The sequence below is a fragment of the Cervus elaphus genome, chromosome X (assembly GCF_910594005.1).
Source record: "Cervus elaphus chromosome X, mCerEla1.1, whole genome shotgun sequence".
In the NCBI taxonomy this organism is placed as follows: Eukaryota; Metazoa; Chordata; class Mammalia; order Artiodactyla; family Cervidae; genus Cervus; species Cervus elaphus.
The window spans coordinates 179,200,663-179,223,679 of NC_057848.1; the positions used below are offsets into that span (position 1 = coordinate 179,200,663).

Here is a 23,017-nt window from a genome sequence, read left to right on the forward strand (position 1 = left end):
GATGGACAGATAGACAAATGAATGAAAAGACAGATGGGTAGGTGTATGGATAGATTTTAGATAGAAGATAGGTGATAGGTAGATATAGATACTTAGATGATACATAGATGGATGAATTATGGTTAAATGATACATGATAACGGACGGATGGATGGATGATGGATAGATAGATGTGGATCAACAGAAAGACGGATAGATGGATTAATGATAGTTAAATGATGCATGATAACAGGTAGGTGGATGGATGGACGGAAGATAGATGATAGGTCTATAGATACGTAGATGATTCTGAGATGGATGAGTGATAGTTAGATGGTAGATGATGATGGATACATATATAAGTCGATGAAGTCACTGGAGCTAGGTCAGAGTTTCTCAGACTCACCGCTACTGTCACCTGGGGCTGGACGCCTCTCCGACATGGGGAGTCCAGCACCCCGCTGCGTTCCTGGTCTCCACCCACCACGTGCCAGGAGACCCTCCCGGAGGTGATGGCAACCAGAAACAGCCACAGGCAGCGCTGAGTGTCCCCAGTGGGCGGGGGCGGCCTGATCACCCACAGCCAAAAGCCCTTGACCGCCGCAGGGCCCGCTTTAAATAGCCGCAGCCCGTGGGCGGACGCAGCCCATGGTTTTGAGGGACGCTGATACTCGGGACAGCGGCCAGAAAATCAGCGTCAGTTGGACGGCGTCCAGTGCCGTGTGACCAAGAGCAGCCCTTGACTCTTGACCCAAAGCCACCGCCTCCGCGTGTCTGTCTGGGGCTCCGTCGTGAGAATGGATCTGTAGACAGGCCCCGACCCCCTGGGAAGCCGTGGAGGCGGGAGGGGAGGACCACGGGGCCACCCGTAGCATCACGGTCTGGCCTCACCGTGAGAAGGTGTGTGCGTCCGTCTGGTGAGGCTGGTGGGACTCTGCTTCTTCCCCCACAGACTGAGGTTCATCCCCAGCTGTGTGTCTGACCATGGCCACCCCGTGACCTAATGACTAAACCTCAATTTCCTCTTCCATCAAACGAGAAAAACACCACTTTCTCATCACAAGGACGCTGCACACACACACAAAAAGAGCTTCTATAAATATAAAACTACACAGGCGAGAGGTGTCCACCAGCAAAACAGGTCTAGCTGGCTCTCGAGGGGGTGTCCTTAGCTCTCCCGAGCCTCGGTCTAGAAATCCATACAATGGGTATATCAGCAGTCCTTGGTCTTTAACGTTAAACCGGCTCTGTGACTCCATCACGGGACACGGGGTAAATTAAGGACACGTTGGTTATGAGCTCAGTGATGGTTTTCTGGTCTCGAGGATTGGTGGGGTCCTAACGTTGGCCCATTGGGTCTCTAGATTAGAGACAGCATATCCTGGGACTTCTCAGTCTCCATGATCACAGCTGTTTCCTTATAATATATATGGAATGGGTTCTGTTGCTCTGGAGAACGCTAATGCTCAGTCGTGTCTGACTCTTTGCAACCCACTGGACTGTAGCCCGCCAGGCTCCTCTGTCCATGGGATTCTCCAGGCCAGAACACTGGAGTGGGTTGCCATGCCCTCCTCCAGGGGACCTTTCTGATCTAGGGATAGATAGAATCCACGTCTCCTGCATTGGCAGGCAGATTCTTTACCAGGGAAGCTCCAAAGCTAACGCAAGTATTAAAACGATGGATGATTAGATAGATAGATCGATATTTATTTATAGATGATAGATAAATTGATCATGAATGGTTAGATGGGGATGAATAGACACACAAGATGGATGATAAATACATGATAGATAGATGTATATAGTAAGTAGTAAAGTCGCTCAGTCGCGTCCCACTCTTTGCAACCCCATGGACTGGAGTAGCCTACCAGGCTTCTCCCATGGGATTTTCCAGGCAAGAGTACTGGAGTGGGTTGCCATTTCCTTCTCCAGAGGCTCTTCCCCACCCAGGGATCGAACCCGGGTCTCCCGCATTGTAGGCAGACTCTTTACTGTCTGAGCCACAAGGTAAGCCCTGTAGATGTATATACTTATCTATAAATTAGCTAGATAGGTAGATACATAGAGATGAGAGACAGAGGTTAAGGGCAAGGCTTATGAGTGTGGAAGATCTGTTGTTATTCAGTCGCCCAGTCGTGTCGAACTCTTTGCGACCCCGTGGACTGCAGCACGCCAGGCTTCGCTGTCCTTCACCATCTCCCGAGGTCTATTCACACTCACGTCCGTGGTGGAATGTGATAAGTCCCAGTTCTGCCAGGTAGACCAGTCGTCTGAAGGCCCGGGGAAGCGATGATGTTGTAGGTTGCATCTGAGGTCTGTCTGGAGGCAGAATTCCGTCTTCCTCAGACAACCTGTTTCTTTTCTCCAAAACCTTTCAACTGATTCGACGAGGCCCACCGGTGTTACGACAGGTCATCTGTTTTGCTCAGAGTTCAACGATTTAAATGTGAATCGCGCCTTTAAAAAAAAAATACATACACAGCAACATCTGGACCAGTAACTGACCACATATATGGATATTGTGTTGGAGATGGGCGAGGCAACCCACTCCAGTGTTCTTGCCCGGAGAATCCCATGGACAGAGGGGCCTGGTGGGCTGCAGTCCATGGGGTCACAGAGAGTCAGACACGACTGGGTGCACACACCCACACACGCATGGATATTGTAGACAAAACTCACTGTATTGGCTTGGTAGCAGTTCGCCTGGATTACATCAGGTCCCCAAGGCCCGACTTAAAGCTGATCCTGCCTCTCATGGCGTGACCTGAATCCCAGGGTCAGACCAGCTCCCCCAACCTCGGGCCCCTTGGCTTCTGTGACCTGCCCTTTACTCCTCACACAGGGGCCCCCCGGGGTCCCAGCCACTCCCCCAACCCTCCCTGTATCCACTCCTGTGGGTGTGGACGCTCGCAAGGCGTACCCATTGTCCCAGGGAACCACGTGTGTCCAGAAAACGGAAGCATCCAGGACTCTACTGTGATGCTTTTGAGTCACTGGGATGCGGTGATACTGTATGGAGATTCTGGTCACCATGGCAACCACGGAGCGGGGCTCTCTCAAGGGTCCTTTGGGGATCATCCCACGGGCCTCTTGCCTGGTGAAGAGCGTGAGCCTGTTTCTCCTCCCCGGATGGCAAACCCCCAGGCTCATCCTACAGGGGCCCACAGCATGAGAGAATGTGTTTTCTTCTCCCGTACGAGTCTTTGTGTGGACGTGTTTTTTTTCCTTCCTTTGTCCTCCCCAAATTAAAAAAAAAAAATGATGTTTATTTTTTTGGCTGTGCTTGGGTGTTCATTTGCTGTGCGTGGGCTGTCTCTAGTTGCAGCGGGAAGGGACTTCTCTCTAGTTGTGGTGTGCGGGCTTCTCATCGCGCCGGCTTCTCTTGTTGCAAAGCACATGCTCTAGAACACGGGATCAGTAGTTTTGGCAAACGGGCTTAGTCGCCCCGGGCGGGGGGGATCGAATCCGTGTCCCCCGCATTGGCAGGCGGATTCTTCACCACCGGACCACCAGGGAAGTCCAATCCCCTCGACTTTTATTGAGACCTAAGCGATCAGAACACTGTCTTGAGTGCAAAGTCAGCAGCGTGGCGGTTTGCTACCACTTTATGGAGCAGGGTTTTAAGAAGGAAACACAAAGATGCTTTGGTGAGTATCAGTCAGCACACGTTTCTGTTAGAAAGTTTAGAAATGCACGCTAACTCGCTCAGTCGTGTCCGACTCTTTGCGACCCCACGGACTGTAGCCCCGCCAGGCTCCTCTGTCCATGCGGATTTCTCCAGGCAAGAATACTGGAGGGGGTTGCCGTTTCCTCCTCCAAGGGATCTTCCCGACCCAGGGATCGAATTCAGGTCTCCTGCATTGCAGGCAGATGCTTTCCTGTCTGAACCATTTCTGCCCACCCCCCCCAATCTAAACAAGAAGATTCTGAATGTTGTGGTCAGAGCCAAAGTGAAGACATCTTTTGTTATGTCTTTAGAGATTCAGCAGATGTATCAGGACGGACAGGGTCAACTTTTTTTTGATTTCCCACCACGGTGGGAAACCCAGGGTCCTCGGCCGTCAGCGCCCCGAGGTGTTACGTGATGTTTGTCATGCCCTTCACGGAAAGATAAACATCTGCTTCCTACGATCTTATCACCTTCTCAACCATCAGCCCCTGGTCTCCTCTTGTCACCCAGGAAACCCAGCTCTTCTCCACCCAGGGGCCCCGCCTCTTGGTTGTTGGAGATGGGGCCTCAGATTCAAAGTGTGCAGAGCACACGTCTTCAGTGGCTCGTAGCCCACAGTGCAGCTAGATGGTCAGAGCACAGAGAAAGGTCTCGTGTTAATTCACCCAGCGGGAAACCGACAGAGTCACCAGACGCCTAGTCCGTCAGGCATCCTGCCGACCTGGGAACGCCAAAACACCGCCGACTTAGACGTGGGACTGTTAGGGGCTGAAAGGTGCACCTCGGAAGTTCAGCTGGGGACCTTGTCACCCCCAAGACCTCAGAATATGACCTTTATTTTATTTTTGGAAATAGTCTTTACAGAGCACAGTCTTTTAAGATCCTTTTGGCAGCACAAAGTCCTTTGAGGTGTGGTCCCTAATCCAAGGATCCTCCAGGCAGCTGAGTGGTAAAGAACCCGCCTGCCTATGCAGGAGATGGGGGTTCAAGCCCTGGGTCTGGAAGATCCCCTGGAGGAGGAAATGGCAACCCCACTCCAGTAGTCTTGCCTGGAGAATCCCATGGACAGAGGAGCCAGGAGGGCTACAGTCCACGGGGTCGCAAAAGAGTCGGACATGACCGAGCCGCTGAGAATGCACGTATGCACTCCAAGGGTCACAGACCATGAAAAACAGTACACGGACAGCCATTCATCTCAGGCTACCCCAGATTTCCTTAGCTACGTGCAGACACCACAGACATAATGATAATGTCCACGCACTTCCCAAACGGAACATCTCCTGGACCTGCAGCGAACCTCATACATTTCAAAGGATGAAACACATTGGGGACACGCAGTCTGATCCTCATGGGATTAGGCTGGAAACCAGTAACTAAAGGAGGGCTAACGATCCTTCAAGGGCTGGACGTTTCCAAATAACCCAAGGCTGAGAGAAAGAATTGTGGCTGAAAGAGGAGATTTTTTTTTTCATGAATGATGCAGGAGGGAGAATGAGCTAAGTTTGCGTGCTCAGGCGTGTCTAACGCTGTGCAACCCCATGGACTGTAGCCCACGAGGTTCCTCTGGCCATGGGATTCTCCAGGCAAGAATACCAGAGTGGGTTGCCATGCCCTCCTCCAGGGGATCTTCCTGACCCAGGGCTCGAACCCCCATCTCCTGCATTGGCTGGCGGATTCTTCAATGACTGAGCCATCAGGGAAGCCTGTGACAATCTCTAGGCCCGTCCATGTCGCCGCAAATTTCATTCTTTTTTATGGCTGAGTAATAGTCCCTTGTGAATGTGTACCACATCTTCTTCAACCTCTCCTGTGTCAATGGACATTTAGTTTGCTTCCATGTCTTGACCGGAGAAGGCCATGGCACCCCACTCCAGTTCTCTTGCCTGGAAAATCCCATGGACGGAGGAGCCTGCGAGGCTGCAGTCCATGGGGTCGCGAAGAGTCGGACACGACTGAGCGACTTCATTTTCACTTTTCCCTTTCATGCATTGGAGAAGGAAATGGCAACCCGCTCCAGTGTTCTTGCCTGGAGAATCCCAGGGACGGGGGAGCCTGCGAGGCTGCAGTCCATGGGGTCGCGAAGAGTCGGACACGACTGAGCGACTTCATTTTCACTTTTCCCTTTCATGCATTGGAGAAGGAAATGGCAACCCGCTCCAGTGTTCTTGCCTGGAGAATCCCAGGGACGGGGGAGCCTGGTGGGCTGCCGTCTATGGGGTCGCACAGAGTCGGACACCACTGAAGCGACTTAGCAGCAGCAGCAGCTTGGCTTGACTGTTTTCTAAACTCATTCGTATTATTTTTTTAGGCTCTACATACCAGCAGTTGTCTGTATTGCTCGTATTGCATATTTTTTTAGGTTCTACATACATACAAAAGCAATGTATTTGTCTTTCTCTGAATCATTTCACTTAGCACAAGAGGGGTGGTGTACTTGAGTGTTTCCGTGGGGACAGAATAGACGTAGCGTACAATTTACCATCTGAGCCACGAGGGAAGCCCCCTGCGACTCAGGTTTCCTTGTGAAAAGTGCCCGCAAAGTCACGCTTCCTCATTTGAATGTTTTTAGCATTTCAACATGCAGTTGCAATCCCATATGAATGAACAGTGAAGCAGGAGACGGCAACCCACTCCAGCATCCTTGTTTGAGCTGCGCAGATGTTGTCTATATGGTGGATAATGAACAACGTCCTACTGTGTAGCGTGGGGACTATATTCAATACCCTGTCATAAACCATAATGGAAAAGAATATGAACAAGAATGTATACATGTGTGTAAATGAGTCACTCTGTTGCTCAACAGAAATTAACACAACATTGTAAATCAACTATACTTCAAAAAAATAAAGAAATTAATAGATGCTTAACTGACATACTAACTGCATATGTGTGTGTGTGTGTGACTCAGTCGTGTCCGACTGTTTCGTGACCCTGTGGACTGTAGCCTGCCAGGCTCCTCTGTCCATATGATTCTCCAGGCAAGAATATTAGAGTGTGTTGCCATTTCCTCCTCCAGGGGATCTTCCCAGCCCAGGGATGGAACCCGCATCTCTTATGTCTCCAGCATTGGCTGGAGGAGGTGTCTTTTTTTTTTTTTTTTTTTTTTTTACCACCGAGACACCTGGGAAGCCAGGTACAGGATTTTATAAACCTTTAGCTGTGCAAATCTTCCTTTTCATTAAATGCATTGGAAGATCTGGACTGGGATTCACCTCCTCCAGGGACTAAATAACATCCAACACATTCTTTTACACAAAGGACATCAACCCTAAATACTCACTGGAAGGACTGATGCTGGAGCTGAAGCTCCAATCCTTTGGCCACCTGATGGGAAGAACTGACTCATTTGAAAAGACCCTGATGCTGGGAAAGGTTGGAGGCGGGAGGAGAAGGGGACGACAGAGGATGAGATGGTTGGATGGCATCACCAACTCGACGGACATGAGTTTGAGCAAGCTCCGGGAGTTGGTGATGGACAGGGAGGCCTGGCGTGCTGCAGTCCACGGGTTTGCAAAGAGTCGGACACGACTGAGCGGCCGAACAGCAACAAACTATTGTGTCTGAAGCTGCACAGTATATGCATGCTGCTCTGATGAGTTTTCACCCGAGGACCACTCACTGGGAAGAAACCTTTTAGCACATCGGCCCTGTGCTGCGACAGGAAACGAAAACCATCTCGATGTGTCAACGCTAACGCCTGTTTTTGTTGTCTTGAGTTGGACGAGGTGATAGAAGATGTGCCAAGGTAGATTTTGATGACATTAAATTTAGACTCTGCAAAAATGGTAAAAATGAAAGACAAGTTCACACAGAGAAAGCAGTAAAGTGAACTTAAAAAAAAAAAAAAGATTTAAAGCAAAAAGGATGGGAATATTACGATATTTTCCCCATCGTTTTTTCAAAGATTTTTTTTTTTGGATGTGGAATATTTTTAAAGGCTTTATGGAATTTGTTCCAGTCTTGCTTCTGTTTTAATGTTTTGGTTTTTTTGGCCAAAAGTCTATATCTGAGCTCCCAGACCGGGGGATCGAAACTGCACCGCCTTGGAAGGCGAGGTCTTAACCACTGGACGCCTGGCAAGTCCCTCCCCAGTCTTTGCCTACAGTTTCTCCACGGGCTGTTTCAGTGAATGATGGAGCATATTTCTCCTGAAAGAGTTAGCACGCCCTGAGAACCCTCACGACGGTCAGCCGGCAGTTGTATCTTAAAAGGGCGCGTGATTCACGGTGTGTTGGAAAAGCACATGCCTCCTTTAAAACTTAACGCGTTAGCTGTGAATCTTGAAAGTCTTTTTGCGTGCACAGAGAAAGTTATCAGTGCTCACGTTCCTTGCGGGGCTGCAACAAAGGACCATGAACTGGGTCAGGGAGGAAGGAAGGGAGCTTAAAACCACTGGCATCCGTCAAACTCATCTTCCCAGCCGCAGAGGGATGGCGGCGCGGTCTGAGGAGGGGGATGTCTCCGCAGGAGCATAAAGAAATCAACTCTGCTTTCAATGTGTCCCTGGGAGTCTCTTTCCACCCAGCACACGCCTGGAAAGCGCTCTGTTTCCCTGAGTCCAGAAGCGAAAGCCGGACACAAGGTCAGAGACACGCGAAAGCCTGCAGGTCCCGGGCAGTCACGCTGCCGACGGCTCCCAGGCCTGACATTTCGTGCTTGTCGGGAGTCATCTCCCGACACAGACAAAGCCGGGCCCAGCCCCGGACACTCCGGGGACGGTCTCACAGCCTGGCACGCTGCTCTGTGGTCACCGGAGAAGGTCGAGGTTGGAAAAGTCCCCGCCTTGGGCTTTCTTGGACTTTCCCAGGCACGGGACGTGGATTGGATCTCTGGTCATGGACAGGAGGAGAAGGGGACGACAGAGGGTGAGATGGTTGGATGGCATCACCGACTCTGTGGACATGAGTTTTAGGAAGCTCTGGGAGTTGGTGATGGACAGGGAAGCCTGGCATGCTGCAGTCCATGCGGTTGCAGAGAGCTGGACAAGACTGAGCAACTAACAGTCTTGCCTCTCCTCCACCACGTAGAAGGACCCCGAGGTGACTCGAGGCAACCTGGACAACCCAGGGTCATCTCCGAGCCCAGGGCAGCCCCAACGACATTGCTCGGGTAGCCGCCTGGAGTCCCCATGCTCTGCACAGCAGACCAAAAGCTCACGCCAGAATCAGTGTAGAAATTCCCTTTCCCCCCCACCCTACCCAATGTCAGAAGTTCTTTTATATTTCATCTTGATAACTTTTTGTAATCTTATGTGATTTGATTTTGCCTCAGACTCTTTTAGATGATACGTTATGACAAGGCATTGAATGTAATTTCTTGGGCAGGAGCTCAAGTGTTGATCTATTTTATACGTGGTGGAGTCTGTCTGCTCATCCCAAACTCCTGATTTATTCCCCCTTCTTGGCTTTCCTGGCGGCTCAGCGGCAAAGAATCCGCCTGCCAGTGCAGGAGACATACATTCGATCCCTGGGTCGGGAAGATCCCCTGGAGGAAGGAATGGCTACCCAGTCCAGTATTCTCACCTGGAGAATCGCACAGACAGAGGGGCGGGCTACCGTCCACGGGGTCGCAAAGAGTCGGACACGACGTAGAGACTGGCGCTTTCGCTTTCTTCCACTTGAGCTGCTACACAACCACAAACCCGTATCTTATGTTCTTCAAAATATTTTTCGTGTTACCTTGTCTCATCTTATTTTGTTTTTGCCTTTCAGTGCGATTTTTAAGAACAGATTCTTAAGTGCGTCATACAATCCTGTTATCAGTGGGCACGATGGCTTAGGCAGGTCGGACGGCCTGTGAGTGTTATCGCACAGGATCCGTGTTTTTGTGAGTTCCTCTCACTGGGCATCACATCCTGAAGGTTCATCTCTGTTGTTGCCTGTATCACAGTTGCCTTCCTTTTTCATGGTTGCGTAATATTCCCCCACACACATGGATCTCACTCTGTGTGTATCTAATCCTCAAACGTTTAATAGCAGAGCCACCATATGATCTAGCCATCCCAGGTCTGGGTCTATGTTTTTGTCGTCCTTCAGTCATTAAGTTGCATCCAACGCTCTGTGACCCCATGAACTGCAGCGTGCCAGGCCTCCCTGTCCATCACCAACTCCCAGAGCTTGCTCAAATTCATGTCTGTTGAGTCGGTGATGCCATCCACCCATCTCATCCTCTGTTGTCCCCTTCTCCTCCTGCCTTCAATCTTTTCCAGCATCAGGGTCTTTTCCAGTGAGTCAATTCCTTGTATCAGGTGGTCAAAGGATCGGAGTTTCAGCTTCAGCATCAGTCCTTCCAATGAACACTCAGGACTGATTTACTTTAGGATGGGGTGGCTGGATCTCCCTGCAGTCCAAGGGACTCTCAAGAGTCTTCTGCAGCACCACAGTTCAAAAAAGCATCAATTCTTTGGCACTCAGCTTTCTTTATGGTTGATTTCCTAAATAGTTCCTATTTAGCAGCTTTTCCAAAACAAACTAGTGTTAAATATACTCCTGCAAAGCCTCATTCCAACGTACTGCAGTTTCTCATCATCACCTAGCCACTCTTAGGAAGTGATTCCTGAATCTGTTTCGGGGAGACTTACTTTGTCTTACGCTTGTTTTGAAAAGAGGTACTATGAAAATGCGTAAAATCCCCTCTGGGGAACTCATCCACCGGCACCACCTCCCCAGGGACCCCACCTTGAAAAAGAGGAAGCTTTTCCATCGCGGACGGTTCTGCCCTCGGGCTCCGAGAGTTTCCTAACAGTTTGCGCATTTAATTAAAGCGTTCAGCTGACAGCTTACCGTTAACAGGCGGCCCCGCTGTGTCCCTGGAGGGTTGGGGACTCTGTCCGTTGAAGGGCTGGTGGGCGGACGGGCGCTAGGGTCCCCGGGAGACACAGGGGGAAGCTGTCTTTCCGCCCGTTTCTGTGTGGACTTCCCCCCTCTGCAGGGGGCCGGGAGGGTCCTCCAGCACCTGGCCCGAGCCTGCTCACCTAGGACAGCCACCGTCCTTGCAGCTACGTGAGTCAGGGGACCCGGGGCGGGGCGGGGGGTTCCACGAGGGGGACAGTGTCCCCCATGGAGGCCTCGGGAGGTGTGTCCCCACATCGTTAATAAACTATGATGTTTGTTAATGGGGCTCCCAGGGGCCGCTCATGGGAAAGAAACAGGCTGCCAAGGCAGGAGATATAAGAGACATGGGTTCGATCCATGGGTGGGGAAGATGCCCTGGAGGAGGGCGCGGCAACCCACTCTAGTATTCGAGGCTGGTGGGCGGCGGTCCATGGGGTTGCAGAGAGTCGGGCATGACTGACGGGATGTTGCTCGCCGTTATGAATACTTGTGCCGAGAGGGCTCACATCACATCACGTTATCTTCAGGCCTGTGTGAGTGTAACCCGGGCATCGCAGAGCCGTAAGGGTTACTCCTGAGGCTTGCAGCCAGAGGACACAGGCTGTGACCGGGGCATGAGATGGGGGCTCTAGTGATGGTTGAGGGGTCTGTGGAAACGCCCCCCCCATCCTTCCACACCCTAACGTGCTGTTGTTGTGATTGCTATTGAGATGGATACGGTCGCTCTGACTTGAGGAATCTGCCTAAGATCCAGAGGCGGGGAGGGCAGGAGGTGGGCGCCCATGGCTGAGTGCATGCCTACCGCGGTGTCCAAGCCTTGGTCAAGGCAGAGGGTGAGGACTCTGTGGATGTCTGTATTCCCGCTGGGGCGTGGGGGGAGGCTGGTTCCTGGTGGGTGACTCATAACGGGTTTCGTGGGAAACAATGGACTCTAGGCTCGAGTGAAGCAGAGGTGAAGGGAGAAACCAGCACGTTGGGTCATCAGAAGTGTTGGGGCAGCTTCAGAACGGCTTTACGCAGGGGCTGAAGTCAGCATTAATTCCCTGTCCGTTCCTATTGTCCGTGAGCAGGGGGACACGAGGGGGCTGTAAATCAGATCAGCACGGGGACACGGGGCATCACACCAGGTCACTCAGGGACATGGGGACTCACACCAGGTCACACGGGGAAACAGGGAAACACACCAGGTCACACATGGACACGGGGACGCACACCAGGTCACACAGGGACACGGGGAGTCACACCAGGTCACACATGGACACGGGGACACACACCAGGTCACTCAGGGACACGGGGACTCACACCAGGTCACACGGGGAAACAGGGAAACACACCAGGTCACACATGGACACGGGGACGCACACCAGGTCACTCAGGGACACGGGGACTCACACCAGGTCACACGGGGAAACAGGGAAACACACCAGGTCACACATGGACACGGGGACGCACACCAGGTCACTCAGGGACACGGGGACTCACACCAGGTCACACGGGGAAACAGGGAAACACGCCAGGTCACACATGGACACGGGGACGCACACCAGGTCACTCAGGGACACGGGGACTCACACCAGGTCACACGGGGAAACAGTGAAACACACCAGGTCACACATGGACACGGGGACGCACACCAGGTCACTCAGGGACACGGGGACTCACACCAGGTCACACGGGGAAACAGGGAAACACACCAGGTCACACATGGACACGGGGACGCACACCAGGTCACTCAGGGACACGGACACTCACACCAGGTCACACGGGGAAACAGGGAAACACACCAGGTCACACATGGACACGGGGACGCACACCAGGTCACTCAGGGACACGGGGACTCACACCAGGTCACACGGGGAAACAGGGAAACACGCCAGGTCACACATGGACACGGGGACGCACACCAGGTCACTCAGGGACACGGGGACTCACACCAGGTCACACGGGGAAACAGTGAAACACACCAGGTCACACATGGACACGGGGACGCACACCAGGTCACTCAGGGACACGGGGACTCACACCAGGTCACACGGGGAAACAGGGAAACACACCAGGTCACACATGGACACGGGGACGCACACCAGGTCACTCAGGGACACGGACACTCACACCAGGTCACACGGGGAAACAGGGAAACACACCAGGTCACACATGGACACGGGGACGCACACCAGGTCACTCAGGGACACGGGGACTCACACCAGGTCACACGGGGAAACAGGGAAACACACCAGGTCACACATGGACACGGGGACGCACACCAGGTCACTCAGGGACACGGACACTCACACCAGCTAACATGGGGACACGGGTACTCACACCAAGTCACATGGGTAAATGGGGACACAAACCAGGTCACACAGGGACACAGAGATACACACCAATTCATACAGGGACACAGGCGCCAGGTCACGGGGACACGGGGACTCACACCAGGTCACTCAGGGACACGGACACTCACACCAACTCACACAGGGACATGGGGACTCACACCAGGTCACACGGGGAAACGGGGAAACATACCAGGTCACACATGGGCACAGGGACACACACCAAGTCACTCAGGGACACGGACACTCACACCAGGTCACACATGTACACGGGGACGCACACCAGGTCACACAGGGATACGGGGACACACACCAAGTCACTCAGGGACACGGACACTCACACCAGCTCACAGGGGGACACGGGCACACACACCAGGTCACACGGGGACACGGGCACACACACCAGGTCACACGGGGACACAGGCACGCACACTAGGTCACACAGGGACACGGGCACGCACACCACGTCACACAGGGACGCACACCAGGTCACTCAGGAACACGGGGACTCACACCAGGTCACACAGGGACACGGGGACACACACCAAGTCACTCAGGGACACGGACACTCACACCAGGTCACACAGGTACACGGGGACACACACCAGGTCACACAGGGACACGGACACTCACACCAGGTCACACATGGACACGGGGACGCACACCAGGTCACTCAGGAACACGGGGACTCACAGCAGGTCACACGGGGGTGCATACCAGGTCACTCAGGAACATGGGGACTCACACCAGGTCACACAGGTACACGGGGACACACACCAAGTCACTCAGGGACACGGACACTCACACCAGGTCACACAGGTACACGGGGACACACACCAGGTCACACAGGGACACGGACACTCACACCAGCTCACACGGGGACACGGGGACGCACACCAGGTCACTCAGGAACATGGGGACTCACACCACGTCACACAGGGACGCACACCAGGTCACTCAGGAACACGGGGACTCACACCAGGTCACACAGGTACACGGGGACACACACCAGGTCACACAGGGATACGGGGACACACACCAAGTCACTCAGGGACACGGACACTCACACCAGGTCACTCAGGGACACGGACACTCACACCAGGTCACTCAGGAACACGGGGACTCACACCAAGTCACTCAGGGACACGGGGACACACACCAAGTCACTCAGGGACACGGACACTCACACCAGGTCACACAGGGACACGGGGACACACACCAGGTCACACAGGGACACGGACACTCACACCAGCCCACACGGGGACACGGGGACGCACACTAGGTCACTCAGGAACACGGGGACTCACACCATGTCACATGGGGATGCATACCAGGTCACTCAGGAACACGGGGACTCACACCAGGTCACACAGGTACATGGGGACACACACCAGGTCACACAGGGATACGGGGACACACACCAAGTCACTCAGGGACACGGGGACACACACCAAGTCACTCAGGGACACGGACACTCACACCAGGTCACTCAGGAACATGGGGACTCACACCAGGTCACACAGGGACACGGGGACACACACCAAGTCACTCAGGGACACGGACACACACACCAGGTCACACAGGTACACGGGGACACACACCAGGTCACACAGGGATACGGGGACACACACCAGGTCACTCAGGGACACGGGGACTCACACCAGGTCACTCAGGAACACGGACACTCACACCAGGTCACTCAGGGACACGGGGGCACACACCAAGTCACTCAGGGACACGGACACTCACACCAGCTCACACGGGGACACGGGCACGCACACCAGGTCACACGGGGACACGGGCACGCACACCAGGTCACACGGGGACACGGGCACGCACACCAGGTCACACGGGGACACGGGCACACACACCAGGTCACACGGGTACACGGGCACGCACACCAGGTCACACAGGGACACGGGCACGCACACCAGGTCACACGGGGGTGCATACCAGGTCACTCAGGAACACGGGGACTCACACCAGGTCACACAGGGACACAGGGAAGCACACCAGGTCACACGGGGATGCATACCAGGTCACTCAGGGACACGGACACTCACACCAGGTCACACGGGGATGCACACCAGGTCACTGCAGGGACACGGGGATGCACACCAGGTCACACAGGGACACGGGCACTCACATCAGGTCACACAGGGATACGGGGACTCACATCAGGTCACTGCAGGGACACAGGGACAAACACCAGGTCACACAGGGATACGGGGACACACACCAAGTCACTCAGGGACACGGACACTCACACCAGGTCACTCAGGAACACGGGGACTCACACCAGGTCACACAGGGACACGGGGACACACACCAAGTCACTCAGGGACACGGACACTCACACCAGGTCACACGGGGATGCACACCAGGTCACTGCAGGGACACGGGGATGCACACCAGGTCACACAGGGACACGGGCACTCACATCAGGTCACACAGGGATACGGGGACTCACATCAGGTCACTGCAGGGACACGGGGACAAACACCAGGTCACACAGGGATACGGGGACACACACCAAGTCACTCAGGGACACGGACACTCACACCAGGTCACTCAGGAACACGGGGACTCACACCAGGTCACACAGGGACACGGGGACACACACCAAGTCACTCAGGGACACGGACACTCACACCAGGTCACTCAGGAACACGGGGACTCACACCAGGTCACACAGGGACATGGGGACACACACCAAGTCACTCAGGGACACGGACACTCACACCAGCTCACACGGGGACACGGGCACGCACACCAGGTCACACGGGGACACGGGCACGCACACCAGGTCACACGGGGACACGGGCACGCACACCAGGTCACACGGGTACACGGGCACGCACACCAGGTCACACAGGGACACGGGGGTGCACACCAGGTCACACGGGGGTGCATACCAGGTCACTCAGGAACACGGGGACTCACACCAGGTCACACAGGGACACAGGGAAGCACACCAGGTCACACGGGGATGCATACCAGGTCACTCAGGGACACGGACACTCACACCAGGTCACACGGGGATGCACACCAGGTCACTGCAGGGACACGGGGATGCACACCAGGTCACACAGGGACACGGGCACTCACATCAGGTCACACAGGGATACGGGGACTCACATCAGGTCACTGCAGGGACACGGGGACAAACACCAGGTCACACAGGGATACGAGGACACACACCAAGTCACTCAGGGACACGGACACTCACACCAGGTCACTCAGGAACACGGGGACTCACACCAGGTCACACAGGGACACGGGGACACACACCAAGTCACTCAGGGACACGGACACTCACACCAGGTCACACGGGGATGCACACCAGGTCACTGCAGGGACACGGGGATGCACACCAGGTCACACAGGGACACGGGCACTCACATCAGGTCACACAGGGATACGGGGACTCACATCAGGTCACTGCAGGGACACGGGGACAAACACCAGGTCACACAGGGATACGGGGACACACACCAAGTCACTCAGGGACACGGACACTCACACCAGGTCACTCAGGAACACGGGGACTCACACCAGGTCACACAGGGACACGGGGACACACACCAAGTCACTCAGGGACACGGACACTCACACCAGGTCACACGGGGATGCACACCAGGTCACTGCAGGGACACGGGGATGCACACCAGGTCACACAGGGACACGGGCACTCACATCAGGTCACACAGGGATACGGGGACTCACATCAGGTCACTGCAGGGACACGGGGACAAACACCAGGTCACACAGGGATACGGGGACACACACCAAGTCACTCAGGGACACGGGCACTCACACCAGGTCACTCAGGAACACGGGGACTCACACCAGGTCACACAGGGACACGGGGACACACACCAAGTCACTCAGGGACACGGACACTCACACCAGGTCACTCAGGAACACGGGGACTCACACCAGGTCACACAGGGACATGGGGACACACACCAAGTCACTCAGGGACACGGACACTCACACCAGGTCACACATGGACACGGGGACGCACACCAGGTCACTCAGGAACACGGGGACTCACAGCAGGTCACACGGGGGTGCATACCAGGTCACTCAGGAACATGGGGACTCACACCAGGTCACACAGGTACACGGGGACACACACCAAGTCACTCAGGGACACGGACACTCACACCAGGTCACACAGGTACACGGGGACACACACCAGGTCACACAGGGACACGGACACTCACACCAGCTCACACGGGGACACGGGGACGCACACCAGGTCACTCAGGAACATGGGGACTCACACCACGTCACACAGGGACGCACACCAGGTCACTCAGGAACACGGGGACTCACACCAGGTCACACAGGTACACGGGGACACACACCAGGTCACACAGGGATACGGGGACACACACCAAGTCACTCAGGGACACGGACACTCACACCAGGTCACTCAGGGACACGGACACTCACACCAGGTCACTCAGGAACACGGGGACTCACACCAAGTCACTCAGGGACACGGGGACACACACCAAGTCACTCAGGGACACGGACACTCACACCAGGTCACACAGGGACACGGGGACACACACCAGGTCACACAGGGACACGGACACTCACACCAGCCCACACGGGGACACGGGGACGCACACTAGGTCACTCAGGAACACGGGGACTCACACCATGTCACATGGGGATGCATACCAGGTCACTCAGGAACACGGGGACTCACACCAGGTCACACAGGTACACGGGGACACACACCAGGTCACACAGGGATACGGGGACACACACCAAGTCACTCAGGGACACGGGGACACACACCAAGTCACTCAGGGACACGGACACTCACACCAGGTCACTCAGGAACATGGGGACTCACACCAGGTCACACAGGGACACGGGGACACACACCAAGTCACTCAGGGACACGGACACACACACCAGGTCACACAGGTACACGGGGACACACACCAGGTCACACAGGGATACGGGGACACACACCAGGTCACTCAGGGACACGGGGACTCACACCAGGTCACTCAGGAACACGGACACTCACACCAGGTCACTCAGGGACACGGGGGCACACACCAAGTCACTCAGGGACACGGACACTCACACCAGCTCACACGGGGACACGGGCACGCACACCAGGTCACACGGGGACACGGGCACGCACACCAGGTCACACGGGGACACGGGCACGCACACCAGGTCACACGGGGACACGGGCACACACACCAGGTCACACGGGTACACGGGCACGCACACCAGGTCACACAGGGACACGGGCACGCACACCAGGTCACACGGGGGTGCATACCAGGTCACTCAGGAACACGGGGACTCACACCAGGTCACACAGGGACACAGGGAAGCACACCAGGTCACACGGGGATGCATACCAGGTCACTCAGGGACACGGACACTCACACCAGGTCACACGGGGATGCACACCAGGTCACTGCAGGGACACGGGGATCCACACCAGGTCACACAGGGACACGGGCACTCACATCAGGTCACACAGGGATACGGGGACTCACATCAGGTCACTGCAGGGACACGGGGACAAACACCAGGTCACACAGGGATACGGGGACACACACCAAGTCACTCAGGGACACGGACACTCACACCAGGTCACTCAGGAACACGGGGACTCACACCAGGTCACACGGGGACACGGGGACACACACCAAGTCACTCAGGGACACGGACACTCACACCAGGTCACACGGGGATGCACACCAGGTCACTGCAGGGACACGGGGATGCACACCAGGTCACACAGGGACACGGGCACTCACATCAGGTCACACAGGGATACGGGGACTCACATCAGGTCACTGCAGGGACACGGGGACAAACACCAGGTCACACAGGGATACGGGGACACACACCAAGTCACTCAGGGACACGGACACTCACACCAGGTCACTCAGGAACACGGGGACTCACACCAGGTCACACAGGGACACGGGGACACACACCAAGTCACTCAGGGACACGGACACTCACACCAGGTCACTCAGGAACACGGGGACTCACACCAGGTCACACAGGGACATGGGGACACACACCAAGTCACTCAGGGACACGGACACTCACACCAGCTCACACGGGGACACGGGCACGCACACCAGGTCACACGGGGACACGGGCACACACACCAGGTCACACGGGGACACGGGCACACACACCAGGTCACACGGGTACATGGGACGCACACCAGGTCACACAGGGACACGGGCACGCACACCAGGTCACACAGGGGTGCATACCAGGTCACTCAGGAACACGGGGACTCACACCAGGTCACACAGGGACACAGGGAAGCACACCAGGTCACACGGGGATGCATACCAGGTCACTCAGGGACACGGGGATGCACACCAGGTCACACAGGGACACGGGGATGCACACCAGGTCACACGGGTACACTGGGATGCATACCAGGTCACACGGGGAAACAGGGAAACACACCAGGTCACACGGGGACACGGGGCATCACACAAGGTCACTCAGGGACACGGACACTCACACCAGCTCACACGGGGACACGGGGACTCACACCAGGTCACACGGGGAAACGGGGAAACACACCAGGTCACACGGGGACACGAGGACACACACAAGGTCACTCAGGGACACGGACACTCACACCAGCTCACACGGGGACATGGGGACTCACACCAATTCACATGGGGACACGGGGAAACACACCAGGTCACACGGGGACACGAGGATACACACAAGGTCACTCAGGGACACGGACACTCACACCAGCTCACATGGGGACATGGGGACTCACACCAATTCACATGGGGACACGGGGAAACACACCAGGTCACACGGGGACACGAGGACACACACAAGGTCACTCAGGGACACGGGGATCACACCAGGTCACACAGGGACACGGGGACTCACACCAGGTCACACGGGGACACGGGGAGTCACACCAGGTCACACGGGGACACGGGGACACGGGGACGCACACCACATCACAGGGGACACGGGGATCACACCAGGTCACACAGGGACACGGGGACGCACACCATCTCAGTGAAGGGCTCACAGGGAGACTGACACCAGGTCCCAGGCAGCAAGAGACAAGAGGCACTGGCCGGTGAAGTCACAGGACCAGGGCAGGTCCACATCCACAGCGCTGCCTCTCTCTGTGGGTCCTCTGTGCCTTCCGCCACCCTCTTCCGTGAGATCCTGGAGAGCGTTTGGCCTCCCTCGGCCTCTCACCGGCTCACTCCCTGCCTTCCGTCGTTCCCAGGATTACCCCCATGTCCGGCTCTGAGCTCAGCCCCGAGCTGACCGTGTCCCACCCCAGGCCCTTCACCCCTCTGCACCTCAGGTCCCCAGAGAGCCCCGTGGACAGAGGCATGTGCCGGCTGCAGTCCACAGGGATGCAAGAAGTTGGACACGACTGAAGCGACTTAGCACGCACGCCCAAAGGGCGATGCCCTCCAGAGATCAGGCGCCGTGGCCCGACGGCTCCAGGAAGCATGGCCCGCCCCTTCCATGCTCTCTCCCCTGGAACACAGGGCCAGGAAGGAGGCGTCTGTGACCTTCGAAAAGAAGGAAATGAGAACCGGAGCCCCTGGCCAGCTCTCTCGGGCCACAGAGGCGTCTGGGACAAGGCTTTGTGCAAACAGTGAGGACGCCCAGCCCATCTCTTCCTTCTGTTCAAGTCCTGGCGGGCAATTCAAGCAGGCTCGGGGACCGCAGACCCAGGCACGTGGGCGGGCGGTCAGCCCCAGACACCCAGCCCTGACCCAACGGGTGCGGATGATGGAATCAAGGGAGGGACGGTCTCCAAATGAGGGGCGAATGGGGAGCTAGGGAATTCATGGGGCGGCAGGCCATCTAGATACATCCAAGCACCCCAGACCCAGCGTTAGGTTTCCCCCGGGGCTCACGAGGCTTATTTCAAAACTAAGCTAGCATCTGCACCACATGCAGTTAACCCTTCAAAGGAAACAATACACATGTGCATGTTAGCCGCTCAGTCGTGTCCGATTCTTGCAACCCCGTAGACTGCAGCCCCGCCAGGTTCCTCTGTCCGTGGGATTCTCCCGGCAAGGATAGTGGACTGGGTTGCCATTTCCGCCTCCAGGGAATCTTCCTGACCCAGGGATCGAACCTGTGTCTCCTGCATTGGCAGGCGGATTCTTAACCATCTGAGCCACCTGGGAAGGCCCCAAACAAGACAGGTGCATCTAGGATATACACAGTGTTGTTCAAGCTGTTGTCTCTGCTTCAAGAACATTCTCAGCACCCCCAGAAGGAGACCCCCATCCCCATGAGTAATCAAACCTCAGTCCCTGCAAACCAAAAATCTGCTTTCTTTCTTTTAAATCTCTCTGGATTTACCTGGGCCGGATGTTTCCTATCAGTGCAATCACACACCGTGTGTCCTTCTCTGCCTGCCTGTCTCACTGACCATCCACGTTGTAGCCTGGAGCCCCCAGAAGCTGGAAGAGGCTGGAAGGACCCTCCCCTGGAGCCTCGAGATGGAGCTCAACCCTGGGACCCCTTGACCTCAGATGCCTGGCCCCTAGGACTCGGGGAGGGTGGATGTCTGTGGTTTTAAGCCCCCAGGTTGGGTTCTGGCAACCGCAGGAGACTGAACCACACTGGCAAGTGTCCACTCTCTCCGCGGGCACTGGGAAGCCACAATCACCAGTTGGCAGTTTCTGCTATAAACCAGAGGTCAGCCTTCACCACCTCTTTACTGGTTTATGTCTGCTTCCTTTCTGGCCCCGCAGAGAACCCCAGGCGTGTCGGCAGCACCTCCTCCAACTCACTGTGAAACTGCCATTCACTTTCTGAGTCGTGACCGACTCTTTGTGACCCCCTGGACCACAGCACGCCAGGCCTCCCTGTCCGTCACCATCTCCCAGAGTTTGCTCAAATTCATGTCCATCAATTCGGTGATGCCATCCAACCATCTCATCCTCTGTCATCCTCTTCTCCTCCTGCCTTCAATCTTTCCCAGCGTCAGGGTCTTTTCCAGTGAGTCGGTTCTTCAAACCACGCATCCAAAGGATTGCAGTTTCAGCTTCAGCATCAGTCCTTCCAATGAACACTCAGGACTGATTTCCTTTAGGATGGACTGGTTGGATCTCCTTGCAGTTCATGGACTCTCAAGAGTCTTCTCCAACACCACAGTTCAAAAGCATCCATTCTTCGGCACTCAACGTTCCTTACTGTTCAGCTCTCACATCCGTACATGAAAAACCATAGTTTTGAGTAGACAGACATTTCTTGGCAAAGTGATGTCTCTGGTTTTTAATAGACTGTCTGGGTTTATTGTAGCTGTGCTTCCCAGGAGAATTAGCCATTTTCTGACCTCGTATTGCAGCCCTCTGGCCCTGTAGCTCCTTGCGCCATTGGTGGCTAATGAGACTTTCTATGGAAGTCCACCGACATCTCCTCTTCCTCATTAAACAGCTTCCAAGCTCTGCCCGTTTTGCATTTACTCATTTCCAGACCCAGCTCTTACTGACTGCGGCAGTTGTGGGGGGGTGGCGGTCATTTCATTCATAAACCAGACACATGCTGATGGTCAGTCCATCCGCTAACTCTCAGCAAAGTGTCGCGTCTTTCCTACGTTCCAAATGAAAACCAGAATTAAGTTGGCCAGCCCTGAAATGTCCTTCTGAGCTCCCTCCCCGCCGCCCCTCGCCGGGTCATCTGGGACCCTCTCCGGGGGATGGGCTCTTTGGACACCCTCCCTCTGGGCCATGTCAGATTCACCAGGTTATCCTTGGAGGTTTTGGTGTGCGGTCTGCCCAGCTTCGTCTCTGACCTTCTCCAGCTGAGCTTGCGGGGGTCGGGGGGAGATCCAGGTAGGAGACGTGTCTGTGGAGTTTCATGTCCAATACAGACTTGTGCCCAAGAGGGCTCACTATGGCGCCTTCGCTTCAAATATCCTTTTCTGGGGGAACGCCAAGCACCTCCTGAGAAGTCGCCAAGACACGCAACTGGGTCTGTGTTCAGTGGCACGCCAGCGAGTTTTTCCATGTTGCCAGGGCTTCCCTGGTGGTTCAGGCGGTAAAGAATCTGCCTGCAAGGCAGAAGACACAGGTTCGATCCCTGGGATGGGAAGATCCCCTGGAGGAGGGCGTGGCAACCCGCTCCAGAATTCCTGCCTGGGGAAATCCTGTAGACAGAGGTGCCCATGGGGTTGC

The 23,017-nt window shown here is 55.4% G+C and overlaps 1 protein-coding gene across 4 annotated transcripts in view; it reads left to right on the forward strand.

Moving 5' to 3' along the window:
* P2RY8 (P2Y receptor family member 8) overlaps positions 1–23,017 on the forward strand; it is a 59,939-nt gene that overhangs the window by 14,196 nt on the left and 22,726 nt on the right. The window contains exon 3 of one of the 4 annotated variants that reach the window (XR_006340113.1): positions 8,735–8,746. The exons of 2 other annotated variants lie outside the window; for them this stretch is intronic. The gene's annotated coding sequence lies outside the window, so the exon portion shown is untranslated. Of the gene's footprint in view, positions 1–8,734; positions 8,747–10,508; positions 10,651–23,017 lie in introns of those variants that run through there. One more of the 4 variants, XM_043897777.1, reaches the window with a different exon arrangement.